Source organism: Phaethon aethereus (assembly GCF_964289735.1).
Source record: "Phaethon aethereus genome assembly, chromosome: 1".
Lineage (NCBI taxonomy): Eukaryota > Metazoa > Chordata > Aves > Phaethontiformes > Phaethontidae > Phaethon > Phaethon aethereus.
The window spans coordinates 161,171,340-161,185,272 of NC_138575.1; the positions used below are offsets into that span (position 1 = coordinate 161,171,340).

The 13,933-nt window shown below is 38.3% G+C and overlaps 1 protein-coding gene across 1 annotated transcript in view; it reads right to left on the reverse strand.

Annotated features, from left to right (window-relative positions):
• PCCA (propionyl-CoA carboxylase subunit alpha) overlaps positions 1-13,933 on the reverse strand; it is a gene marked incomplete at its 3' end in the record, with an annotated part of 301,448 nt that overhangs the window by 238,412 nt on the left and 49,103 nt on the right. The window lies entirely within an intron of this gene.

Genomic DNA, 13,933 nt, shown 5'->3' on the forward strand with positions numbered 1-13,933 from the left:
GTATGTGCATTGGTGTAGACGCACTTCAGCTGGGCTGTCAGCCATGTCACCCTCTTAGACAAACACCCCTTAGTTCCTTTGAGATCTTTCTCTGGTACAACAGGCTGAGGACCCTCGCTAGCACCCCGTCCCTCTAACCTTGGCGTGTCACCCCACAGCTTGTCATGGGTAAGCCTGATATCACCCTCCCTCCCCTTCAAATCTGGTTTAAAGCCCTGTCAAAGAGCCCCACTAGCTTGCTAGCAAAGACCCTCTTCCCTCTTTGAGAAAGGTTAATCCCTTCTGATGACAGCAAGCCAGGTGCTGTGTAGCAAGGATTGAATATTGTTGGAAGCCTAACACTGAAGAGTGAACACAAAGAAATACTGAGCCTCTCAGTAAGGCAAGAGTCCCATGGAAACAACCAAGCAACTATGTAATGCAAAACTGTGTCAATGTGTACACACATACAACACCCAAATGAAAGCCACCTTCATTTGTGCATTTCTATCTTTTGGGTAGCCTGCTTTTAAAAAGCCTGATATTATTTTAGCATGGTGGCTTTGAATTTAATACCCTAAGATTAAGCAGAGCTTGCCAGCAAGATGCCTTGCCCAAAAATCTGGGCAAGGAACTTATTCTTTCTAAATTCCAGGCAGAGCAAATTAAGCTGAATTTCTCTGGGTGGGATAGGTAGAAGCACCACACTGCAGCACACCTGCTGCCTCCTTTCGAAAAGGAAATTTACACACTGGATTCCTGAGCAGCCCTTGTGCTAAGAAGCATGTTCTACATATACAGAGAGACATATAATTTCAGCTTTTGTACATGCAAAAGCTCACAGAGTATTTGGGTAGCCCACTACAAAGACAGACAGTCATCTTCCAAAAGAGGTCACAGTTGTATAATATGGCTGCTATGGGAATTATTTATCTAGATTATTAAAAATAGAATCCATGAATAAAGTCTTACAAAATTAAAGTGTTTCACTTGGGTACTACCTCAAAATAACATGTTCTTTCTGCAAGTGGAATAAAAATATGCACTGAAATAAGAGATTACAGTATCCCTTACAGATGTTATTCTCTGGCTTCCTAGAACATGCAGAAACTCATGTATACTTACTAACCTCCTAAAGACTAAAAATTTTATAATCAAGTTTTGGGACACAAAAATTAGTGGCTGAAAATACCTCATATGTCACAATACCTATTACTTAAGTAGAGCAACTTCAGAAGTATCCTTTGAACACTGCAGTATGGGCTGCACTGGTGTTGAATTCACTAGATGCCAGCTACCAAAAATCTCCTTGAAGATAGATATGGTTACAGATCACACCAATTCAGCTGACAATAGCCTGCCCCTCACTCCATAAAAAGCCAATTCAAAATTTAGACTAAGAACAAACAACTCCCTCCCCAAAAAAAACCAAAACCACCAACCTGTAGGAACATGTTTTACATTTTGAGGTCAGATCCTGTTCCAAAGGTCAAAGAATCATTAATCTACTGAGAGCCAACAGCTTTGCCCTAGCATTCGCAGTTATAAGCCATTCCTACCAGATCACACACAGGTAGCTACAAATCACAACCTTGCTCAATCAAGAAGAGGATCAGAGCACCAAAAAGCCCCAAGATCCAGAAAGCAACAGTTCACCTGTCCCATACACAACTACATGCAGTAGACAGTGCCGTAGAGTACAACTTAATCTTAAATTACAAGAGCAGCGGCCATTTGTTTGGTTAGCCATCAGGAAGCACATTCAGCAAGGCAGCAGCTGGTCAGAGCTAGAGGACCTATTCCATAAAGACTAAGCCCCCATCCCAGAAGCCTGCCCCTCCATAGATCTGCAAGAGCAAATCTTAACTGAAAGCACTCTTCACCCATTCCCTATTTGATCCATTCAGAACCACAGTCCAACACTAAGCCATGAAGCAGCAAATATTTTATGACAGTTGCCACTGAAAAAACCAAACTCACTCTAAGTTTAAAACATAAAATGTTCTCCCTACTCTCGTGTAAGCTCCACTCAGGCATCCTCTTGACTGTTTTTTTTCTTGGTCTCAATGTCTCTTTTCCATGCTTAGCTGTGAGTATCTCCAGCTTTTTGAGAGTGTAAAACACACGCAAGTGTCCTAACCACAAGGCAAAGTATCTCACACAAGCCTATCCAGCAAAAAAAGCATAGTTTTCCCCAGTTTATTATGAGCCATGAAAAATGTCTTGGTTCATAATCAAAAAATGTCTTTCCAATAACATCTATAGATATGTCACTATCTGTTAGCTCACAAACCACTAGTTGTTGTCTAGTCAGTCTCAATCAACTGATGTTCTGAATTACCACTTCAGATTCCTTCTGCATGTTAGCATGGTGCTAAAGGCATCGTTCTTCCCAGACAATCCAAGAAGTAGCTATTTTACAAATTGATAATAGGGATTCCAAATTTGACCGAGGCAGCTATGAAAATATTTCTAGCGTGTGAAAAATATTAAAAATTACTCTACTTTTTGCAAACATTCTCATTTAAATATATGCACCTAATGTTCAGATAGGCTAATAAAAGGGTTCACAAGTTCTTACACAATGAACTGGCAGGTTTTATTCACAAGAATGTTCTGGAATATCTTTTGCTGTTTCCACCCCGCCCCCCCCAAATGTTTAATGCATTCCTTATCCCCAAACTGTATAATAAGTAGCTTGAATATAAACAGTGTTCACAATACCTTAGACAGAGTGCGAAAGAGTAAGCACCAGCGCTCTTTTGCTAGAGTTCTGAAGAACATGTCAGTATGATCCTAACGGACATCTGGAATAAAAATGCTTAGTTGTCCGTGTACATATGTAAATGTACCAATACCTATCCTTTTGGACAGAAAATATATGCAGGACTCTCTACAAAGGAAAGTATAACTTCACTGTGTAAGTTTCTACACAGTGCTCTGAAAATAGTCAGAGCAGCTTGGAAAATAGCAAGAATATCACTCCATCCAGAATACATTTAGTTAATCATATGGTTTTATTACCAAACTAAGTTGTTGTCACATGAAAGCATCAATTTTCCCCCGAAAGCTAGCAACCTTTGTCTTGCATCTCAGTGGCCAACCACAATGCTACTGCATCCCAGCACACATATATTGGGCCTTAACAGCAGCAAACCACACACCTCTTCAAGCCAAGACAAGTCAGTATCAGATGAGACAGAGGAAAGAAAAAAGGGTGAGAGCAAATAGTCAGAGTTCCCTATCACCATAATCTGATAGCAAGAGATTCTACAGCCCATAAGATCATTTGTTTCTAGGACTCATTGCTCAAGTATTACTTTCCTGTGTCACCTCTGAATGAGTAAGCAACTTGGTTGGGATGTCTATCTAATGTACCACATTCTCATATTAAGAGAAGGCCTGTCAAGAGAGGAATTTTAAAGAGAATGCCCGTGAAGTTAGTTACAAAGAAAGAGGGGTTTGATAGTAAAACCTACCTGAAGTAACCTTTCTGAACATCATCTGTGCATTTTCCTGCTGCTCCATGCATTACTAATCAGTGACCCACTGGAAACTTCAGGACCCATTGAAAAGCCTGGCAGGGTATTTGGCTTTCAATTCTTCTACTCAGTTTATTCCCAACACAAGTATATTCATCAGGCTTAGAAACAACTCGTGAACAAGGGCAGCCTCTCAGCAATGAAATGTAAATTACTGACATGTGCTAAAACCTGGACTTGCCACTGCTAATGAGCACATTAAAGGAAAAAAGCTCACTAGATATTACTGCAATCTTTTTACTTAACCCTCTGTATACTGAAAGCCGTAATTTAGTATCAACTAAAGAACCCATCTCTAAATGGCATGACACTGTTCAGCAGGTATATGCTTCCTACACAATTCTGATGTAAAAATTATGAAGATGGACAAATGTGTGAAACACCCAATCAGAACTGTGTGCACACTGATAGCAGCTTTATTTTTAATCTAAGTTTCATGAAACTGTCCAAGTGGTCAGTAAAAAAAAACAAAACAAACATACACACATCCTGACATACATGAACTGCTAAGTTTACAAAATTAATGGTATCAAATCTTAGGTGATCAAATAAAACATGATTTGCTATCAACAAGCCCCTAGGTTGGAGGGGGGGCACTGACACTGAGAAAAATCTCCTCCAAACAGTAGTGGCCTGCACAGTCAGGGAAAACAGCACCTTTGCCTCGATAGCATCTGTGCAATAAAAGCCCCACCAAATACACAGTCATTCCCAGTTCCAAAACTTTTAATAAATCAGACTAGCAGTGCTGCAAGCAACTGTAAACTTATATGCTGGAGAAGGGGGAGACACAACATCTGCTGAAAACCATTCCCCCCACCCCCTTTATATTTTGTGGATGAAGGAAATTAAAGATTATTTGGTTAATTAAGTTCTTTAAATGCTTTATTACATAACATTTTTGATAAGAACATAAACAGATGGCACACAGAACTGCTTTCAAAAGCTAAATTAGGTATCTAATTCAGCCCGAATTAAGTACCTAAATCCCTCTCAGTAAGGTTTCTGTCAAATACTAATTCAGCTATAGACAGGTTAAAAGGTTATCAACTTCAGTTGCTTATTTATTTCTCTTACTCCCTATACTCCGCTCCCAAGCTACCATCCTTTTCAGTTTGCCTCCATTTCACGTCAGGCAAAAAGTCCTTAACTTGATCCTGCCAGAATCATCTGTATTAGCCTAGAGACTTTAATAGGGGAGTTGAGAGCAGGGGGGAGTGACGTGTTTAAAAAAAGATAATTTTTAAAGAACAGGGCCGCAAAGTGACCACACATACAGCCATTCTAGCACATCCAAGGAGGGCAATAATCCCTCATGGGAACAGACAACAAGCCATTGGGAGCAGTGATCTCTTCAGCCAGCTTAGTCACAGCTAGAACAGCAGTCAGACCACAGGCTAGTAACCTGATCTTCAGGAGCTGAACACATGGGTTGACATTCAGGGAGCAAGTGAGAAGCAGATGCTAGGTTCTACGTAAAACTCATCACCTAACTTGAGAAAATCAATTTTAATATTTGTGTTAGTTCAAAACTTCACTGTTGAAGGCAACCCAACTGCCAAGTCTTTGAACTCTTTTCCCCAAAAACACATGTAACAACTCCAGCAGTAATTGTTCAGTCAACCCAGTACTCTAAGTTATCGGTGTTATTGATCACAATCATTCAGTCAGAATGTAGAAATAAATAGAATGAAATGAAACATGCTGTGCAAATAGACAAAGCTTATTTGTAAACCAACCTTCAAATAGAATTAAAGATAAAATGAAAAAGCAAATGCATAATAATAATGAGTATGAAGTCTTTAAGTTCCAGGGAATTATTTAAGTGATTTGCAAAATAAACCACTAAATACAACTAGGCAGCTGCAAGTAATCTATTAAATTCTTACTCTTACCTGGGGGTCATCATTGCTGTTGCACTGGCTAAAGGCTTTCATTGACAAAAATTGACAAACCAGGTAAGTTACTATCGAATAGTGCTTATGTTAGTACGTGTTCATGGATTTTTGTTTGTTTGAGAATGCCTCCTATGAGGAAAGGCTGAGAGAGTTGGGATTGTTCAGCCTGGAGAAGAGAAGATTCAGAGGAATCTCAAGGTATATAACTACCTGAAGAGAGGGCGCAAAGACAACAGAGCCAGGCTCTGCTCAGTGGCGCCCAGTGACAGAACTAGAGGCAATGGCCACAAGCTGAAACCGAGGGTTCCCTCCAAACATCAGGAAAGACTTTCACACTGACAATGACTGAGCACTGACACAGGTTGCCCCAGGAGGTTCTGGTGTGTCCATCCTTGGACATCCCAGCAACCAGCTCTGGGTGGCCCTGCTTGAGCAGAGGGGTTGGACCAGATGACCTCCAGAGGTCCCGTCCAACCTCAGCCGTTCTGTGGTTCTGTGAAATAAAGATTGAATTTGATATCTAAAGCAGAAACCAGGTGCAACTGAATTATGCATTCTACAACCATACAGTAAAAATATGCAACCAGATATTATAGACAACTGAAGATATAGTAACAAAGTAGAAGATATTAACTGAATGGCTAAGAAGTTACCAAGTGACATTAAACTGTTTAAATACTGCAAAACCTTATTTAACTCTCACATGCCTGAATATAGCTTGTCCTGTATCCTTTACAGCTTCCACTGTTGCTGTAACTGGTAGATCTATGCAACAGTAAAAAATAAAATTTAACTTCTTCCATGTTTCAATGCACTTCCAGTAACCAGCTGTATCTGGCATATTAGCAATGATCCCCTCAACATGCAGAGGTAACTGAACAAACAAGGAGGTTAAGTCTTGCTGCTGTAGAAACTGTTCAGAATATTTGAGCACTTTACAGCAGAAACGTAACATACTGTACAGGTATTAAAAACCTACAGAAAAGTTGTAATCAAGATAGATGCAACAATATAAAAGGGCAATATAAAATAAACCCTACATTTATAGAACTTTAGGATTAAGTTCTAATAATTCAACATGATCTTAAGCAGTAACTTTAAGAAAATACTTCCTGAAGTAGGATTACAGTCAAAATACACACCATGAAAAATCAAAGCCCCCTCCAAAAAAGTCTGCCCAGTCCAGTATAATAGTTCATCTGCAGAAGCATGTTAACTTAAAACCTTTCAGCTAACATTTTTTCTACAGCTAATGTAGAAATAGCTCAAATGGCTTTGAAAGTGTTGCCAGTCATGATCCTCCCTTCATGAAGCTCATGTACATCCATTAGTGGTCAAGTATCAGAATCTGATCTAAAAAGTGGCAGAAAGTAGGATTCATTACCCCCCCTTTAAAACTCAAACCAGAAAAGCCAGCTAAAGAAGGGTGTTGTTTAGGAATGAAGACTCAGCAGAGCATCTACATTCTTACAGAATCACTAAAATAGAGGAAGACACAAATACATAGTATCACTTATTGCAGCACATGTCTTCAAGCTAAACACATTTCTGTAAGTAAATAGAGAAACTTTCCCCCCTTCCCTCAAACATAATTACCCCCTAGCCTCAGGATGAGAGGCATTTAGTGTGTTCATATCCCTCCTCATGCAACACATCACTATCAATAACAAAAGCCCTTGTGTATGAAAATACAGTATGCTATAAGAAGGCCTCTTTCCTAGCTAGTACAGAGTAACTTCAGCAGACATTTTGGTTCATAACTTGCTGTAATTAGTTTTTAATTACAGAAGAAAACAGAAGATAAAGTAGTCTGAGTTGGGAGAGATAAATGGTTCTATCACATCATTGCTTCAATATATTTCAACTATGCAGTAGTACACAAAAAAAAATCTATCCCACCACTAAGCTGCATTCATCTTTAAAGTCAGAATTAATTTTCTTGATATACATATTTTAGAAAGAATACATAAAAAGCCTTAAGTATTCAATCTGCTATGTAAAACTACTGAACAGATCATCACTATAAAATACATCATTTCTTAAAATGGAGGCAGAAAACAGAAGCAATTATTAAGGAAGTGCTATTTTTGTTTAATTCTAAGCTGAAGCCTCATCTGCGTTCCCACAAAAGTAAATTAAAATCCACAGGGCAACAGGAGTTCTCGTTTTGAAGACATGTCATCTCTTAACTGTTCAGGTCTAATTCAACTCCACTGGTATTAATGGGACTTTTAAAGCCTGATTTGGAAACAGAGAAGGACATCACATTTGCAAGGTTACCACACTACCTTACATCAATTATACTAGAATAGGACAAATTAACAAATCACCTTAGCTCACAATGAACAGAGTTCACCATAACCAGACAAGCTTGTCTGCATCACTGCAAATCAATAGTAGAATAAAAAGGCAGAAAGCGAAAGGAAACAACATTACCTATGTAAAAAGAGAATTACATAGCATTACACTTGCAAGCCTTCTGTTATTGCAATGAGCAAAAATACAGGTATGCACAGTTGTTAATATAATTGCAATTGTGGAAACGGGGCAAGAAGTTTTTATTCTTATAACCAGACACTGCAACAGTGGAAGACAGAGGACAGAACAAAGCATTTCAGAAGCAACATGAAGGATTCCTGTAAGCCTGGAAATAAGTGCTATTGCAGTGACACTGCATGTCAAGTAGTAATGAATTTTTACAAATCAGGATTCCACAAATCCATTCAATCTGTAGAGCCACACACCCTAATAAGCATGCCAAAGTGCTGCTGTTAAAAGGCATCTCATGGGAAATGTTAAATTATTTATGATTGTCCATAGGCAAAAAAATTACTCTAATATATTCTTTAATCATATGCACAGCATTAAATCATTCCAGAAGTCATGCAAGCCCACAGTTCATCCAGTGAGTCTCAAGTTACCAGACATGACTATTTAAATCAAGAGGTTTTGTGTTTGTTTTTTATAAGAACAGTTGCACACGTTAAAGCTTTCAACCTAAGCTGCTTTAAGAAAATACGTAGCTTAAAAAAAACACAAGTTAAAAATAAAGGCTTACTCTAAGCGAAAAACAAAAGACAAACAGGTCAAGACTGCCATGTCAGAGGAAGTTGCCTAATCAGGAGACCAAGAAAAACACCACACTAAGATTATGGAGTTTAGGCAAAGGCTCAAAAGGAGAGCGTGTTTGTCACAAATCACACAAATCTTTGGCAAAACACTACCCTGCATCTTTAAATATACACATACAGGTTATATACATCTATAGCCACAAGACCTGTAGATACGCACCCTGAGATTTTTTTTGCCCTTTGTTTGGGGGGTTTTTTTGTTGTTTAAGTTTATTCATAAGCCTGCACTTGAAAAAAGTACTCTATCTTGAGCAACTGCTGTATGTAGATAAAGGTTTGGAAGTTGCAACAGAGTAGAAATGGCATCAACCCTTTCTGTAGCATAGGCAATCTTAAACACAACACTGATGACAACATAAGTCATCATCTGCTTTTAGCAAATGTCTATGAAGTCTTCTACAGTAAAGGAGTAATACAGTCTTCCTACTTTCACACTAGGAAGTGTCTAAGCAGATAGTTCAGATGACTCAATTTCATTTTTGTAGCTCATATGCACTAGCAGAGGACTAGTAACATCTGACAAATACTGCCCATGACAGAATACATGCACTATTTGTCCCTCCCATGGATTTCACACAACATGATACTGCAGATGATTTACATTTTTTCTATGAAAAAAGCTTACTTGGGATTAAATACAAGAATACAGGTAACATTCAGAAGCATTCTTCCTCAGAACAGTAAGTAGTCACCCATCAACAATACGCAGGTAGCACTTTTCTGAGGGGCAAATTAATGACCTGTTCACCTAGACAAGTACACTGTCCAACCTTTACCACCCAGTAGGGGCATAGTCTCCAGTCTCCATCAGAAAAAGCACCTGAAGCCACCACAGGCAGTGGTGGTAGGCACTTTGCCACTTTGGTAGGCAACGACATACTACGCACTGCAGGACAGTAGGAAACACACATTAACAGATCTGCCTGCTCCACACCTTGAAGGATACAATCTCTGCCATAAGCAGCTTTTTGACACCAAGCTTCCAAAGCCACCTTTTTTAAACCATCACTTTGCAATCTGGAAAGCACAAATGCTAACCAGTCATGTGACTTGCCAGGTAGGAAGCCAATGCATGAGGGAACAGCATGAGAATCATACCAAATGCTTCTCAGAAATGTAACGCCCATTGAATCATGACAAAGGAACTTCACAATCTGCGTACAAATAACAAGGCCATTGCAAGGCTTACATAACAATTGCAAGGAAACACTGCTGCCATTAAGAGTTTACTTTTTAAAAGGTGACAATCCCATAATTGCCTGTGTGTAGGGCTATGGATCTACCCTCACAAAATTCTTCACAGCTCAGACGTGTCCCATCACAGAAGATGACATATGTTGTTCTTCACCTTTTCCATCACAAGTTTACAGCCATCACAAGCTTACAGCCATTTACAAACATGCGATCAACCATTTCCATATACATTGTTTGCCCATTTATTTCAGACAATACATTGTTGGGGTTTTTTTAATTCCACTAAGAATGTTAATCTAGCTTCAAAGGTAAAGAGAAATAGTGCTGGCTGCTTTGTTCTTCCCTTAGTCATGCTGAACAGTAGTTGCTAAAAGGGCACAAAAGATACATAAAAACAGGTTCCACTAGGAACTCCAAAAAGGTCCGTATCTTATTCCAAAGTTGAATCCTTTAGTCCCACCATGTTTATGGCTCCTATTGCAAGAGGGGGATTTTGGCAGAGGGTAGTGGATAGCTTTTTTTGCATCAAGAAACAGAATGTCAGGATAGTATTGTCAAGGCTGCATTCAATAGAATAATATTCCAGATTAAAGGTTGCATTTGTAACCTTAATTCTTATCATTTTGATATTTTGTACACACATTCTATAGGTTTCTTGGGGAAAATACACTGCAATGCACCATTTATGAAAGTAGGAACTCTACCATATACATACAAGAGACCAAAATACACTGAAGATCTAAATCCTGCCAAATGGTATTTTTCATACTAGACTTTGCAAAGGAAGAGTGTTCATTTAGCCAATTTTTTTTTTTTTAACAGTAGCTTCCCAAGGAACTTTCGTGGTAGAGAGGGAAAGGGAAGTTCATTTACGTTTTTCTTTTAATTAAAAAGAATGAAACTGATCGCATTATAAGCAACTGCAACACCCAGTCACCATGCATCAACGTTTAAGATTCTAACCATTACCAGGAAGCAAGAACATACATAACCTCAGCTACAGGTATAAGACTCCTACTTGCTGCTAGCATCACTGACTCTGGAATAATGACTGTGCAAAGCAGTCACACACTTGCTTCCTCTCACTCTTTTCTCCTCCATTCCCTTCTTCTCCCAGGTAAGAAAAGGAGGAAACAAAGAGTCACTGGACCCATGGGCCCATCCAAAAGTATCTGACACATGAAGAGACCCGACTCAGCACTCCCACCCCCCACCACAACAGCTGCCCTGGAGGTTTGCAAGCAAGGAAAGGAAAATGGCAATTTCATCAATGACAGGCCAACCAAAAGGCTCATCTTAGTCTCAGGGCTTTCACCTTGCCAAATTTCAAAGGCCTGCTGCAGACAATAGAGGTGATAGAGCTTCTCAGAAAGGTTCCACATTAACTTTATATAATGGGAAACATTAAGCCAGCTAACCCAAATACAGAGGCCACTAGCAAATTCTTCCTAAAAAGTGAAGAAACAAATTATTCTTGCAGCTCTGCATAGCATCTGGCAACAGAAATTGTGAATTTTTACAGCATCCCGCCCTTCAACATGGCAATACATTTTAACTGCACCTTTAGATTTATGTCAATACCGAGTATTATGGAATTATTCCTTGAAGGAAGCAAACTGCTTACATGCAAATATATTTGCATGCATGAACTACAAGTAACAACTTATGCACCAAATTTTCCAACTATAAAAATGATCTGTACATTAAAAAGTGCTGCAAGAGTTCCAAGTTGGATAGCTCAAATTTCTGAATTAAAATTAGAATGCAAAGTAAGATTCTAATGAACTATATTCACTTGCACAAACCCATGTTTTGTTATTCTACATAGTAACTAATGTTATCAAAATTATCTTAAAAGTTTTCCAAAAGATTTCATACTAAAATATCAATCTTTAAGAAATTGACATTAGGGTTTAGGAAATCTTTGACAGACTCACTTGGTACAAATGCCATGGATCCCCTTTGGCAGCCATCAGCAGCAACCAGAATAGATATACTTGAAGAGTGGACTGAACGCACCAACTTTTTTACTGGATCACAATGAACAACACAACAGATACCCAATGGCTGTGTTTTGGAAATTTGGTTTTTGAAACAACTGATCATTTACTTGTGCTCTCCCCCATTCTAACAGAGAACAAAATTAAGTTTCTAAAGAAGAAAAAAAATAAAGACTAGTAATTTTCAATACTCTAAACTTATCCCTCAAATTCTTCACAAGGACTGTCTATAGCCATGTGCTATTCCATGAATCATTTAGGCAATAATGAACAAAAAAGACATGCTTTTGTTCAAATCATCCACAGTGGGATCACATGTGAACTGACCCTCCACATGTTAACTGAAGACAAAGCTTTGCTTGGAGCTCATTACTGCTTTTACAGACAGATTGGCAAATTTAGAAAGTTTACCGTATTTCTTAGTTTCCAAATCTAAGTAGTTTGTTTTAAACGTATAGATGCATACCATGAAACAAACCCAGGTTTCACAAGTTTCATCACTACTTTCAGCATGAAAGAGCAAAATAGTGTACGTGCAAAGAAAGGGATACGGAGAAAGAAAACAGAACAAAACCACATCTTGGGCAACTTCACAACAGTTTTGTAACATTTGTTACAGGCTTTAATAAAGAAAAGAAACAGTGGACAAGTTTTTCCTAAGTATATTAATCGGGGTGTCTTGAAAAAAATATAAGCAGCCCTCAGTGATAAAAAGACAGATCATTTCACCAATTTGCACTATGGGTTTTATATTCTAGAGCCACTGACGTGAAGGGAAGCATGATTATGTCTTAACTGAGATTTTAAATAGTACATTTTGGAAAGTAAATCAAAACTACCTTGCTTTATTATATTTTTAGAGAATAGAACACACCAGGTTTCTGAAACAGAATTAAAAGCTATTTTGAGGCTGTAGCACCAACACAAACTTGAACATGTTTCTAGTCACTACATTATTTCAGGAATTCCCTGTTCCAAGGATTTGGGTGAAAAGATAAGAAACAGGAAGGGAGAGGGGATCTACAGGAATGTTTGTACTTCCTCCATTTCTGCTTAATCCTGACAAAAAGAGTGTTCCAGATTGGTTACAATACACCAATATTGTAATTTACATCACCAAATAACCAGATCACTAGGAAATGTGCTCAGAGTAATAACTATCAAATTTCAAACTGGCAGCAAAATATACAGCAAAATAGCATTAGCAAACACTTCTGCTTCATTTATTTTTTTTATTATCAAAAAAACCAGGAACTGACAACTAAGGCCAGTTATCCTGCTGGTCCAATCCAGTGGGAACACAGTTTGCTGTAAGTTAACCCAGGAATCTTCCCTCTAAAAACAGGCTCTCGTACACAAAGCAGAACAGTGATAAAAGAAAGCCGCTAAACTGCATGAAAACAACATGTAAGAGATTACCCCAAATTTGGTAAATCCTGACAAACATCAAGTGTTTAGAATTCCTTTCAACTTTAACATCACCACCATTCAGCAACCAGCAGGATGCATTCAGCATCACACAGAAACTGCATTTGTTTTTATTTGAGGGCCTTTAAAAAAAAAGCACAGCAACTCAGAAGTATAAACAATTTAGATCTCATTCCAAAATAATCTCATTGATAAGCAAGTGGTATTCTCTAACTCCAAATAACCAACTAAATAGTAAAGTTCTATACTACAGTCAGAACTCAAACCAAAAGGGACATAGTCAAGAAGAGATGTGGAAAAAAGAGCTATTCCACAAATGTTAAGAACAAAAAAGCTATCATTTTATAGAATCACATTCTTCATCTGTGGTTTTACCCTCAAAAAGGTACAAATTACTTCCAAAACCAGCAACAAATTTATCTTACTGCTTGTAAAGCAAGATGGGTTTTTTTCAGCCATATGGTTCATTTACTCCATAACAAAGTTGACAGCTGCAACAGCTTTTTACTAGAAATTTCAATGTAATATGTGTTTGTCCTTATTCTCAGTGAAACCAATAGACAACACATGATCTGCAGTGACTACACATACAGCAGCCACCTAGGACTTTACTCAAACTCTGTGCATGTAACTTTCTCTTAGCACTGCTCAAATTTACAAGCAGCTGCATGAAAGTTTTTGGAAAATAATTAAATCAGTAAAAAGGCCATACATCAGTTTCTGTAATATACAAAAACCTGACTAAAGTAAAGAGGTTGTGA